We start from the raw sequence: 553 nt of genomic DNA, 5'->3' as shown, positions 1-553 counted from the left end.
GAAGACGTGTCTGTGGAGGAAGCAGCAAAAGAAGCAGCAGACGCGGAGCAGCAGCGGCTGCTGCTGCCGCGGGCCTTCAAAGCCTTCACTGTGAAAAGTAATGGGCTTGGAAGACTAAATGGCAACAAAGAAAGAAAATTTGTAATTCAATTTCTAGACACTCTTGTGGTGAACTCGGGGGAGGCCCTCGAGCCGCTGCTGGGGCCCCTTGCTGCCATTCCTGCTGCTGCTGTGGGGCGCGAGCTGCGCGTGCACCTCAGCAGCAAAGCCGCAGCAGCAGCAAGACAAGCTGTCCTCAAGAATGTTGTTTTGACTTTGGCAAACCCCACAAGTTTGTGGCTCACTCGGGGGGGCCAAGTGAAGTTTGCAGACACGAGGGGGGTTCTTGTTGGCAAGGCGCGCCCTGCTGCTGCTGCTGCTGCTGCTGCAGCAGAACCCCACAAACGCCTCGCAGCAGCACTTGCTGCTGCGCTGCACAACTTGTGGTGCGCCCCCGAAATCGCCCACCAGGCACCCCCGCCGCGGCTCCAACCCCCGCCCCCAGCAGCAGCAG

This window comes from Eimeria tenella, genomic scaffold, assembly GCF_000499545.2.
Source record: "Eimeria tenella Houghton genomic scaffold, Eth_scaff2047, whole genome shotgun sequence".
NCBI classification, from domain to species: domain Eukaryota; phylum Apicomplexa; class Conoidasida; order Eucoccidiorida; family Eimeriidae; genus Eimeria; species Eimeria tenella.
The sequence above is the reverse complement of the archived record's forward strand: the minus strand, read 5'-3'. Positions refer to the sequence as shown.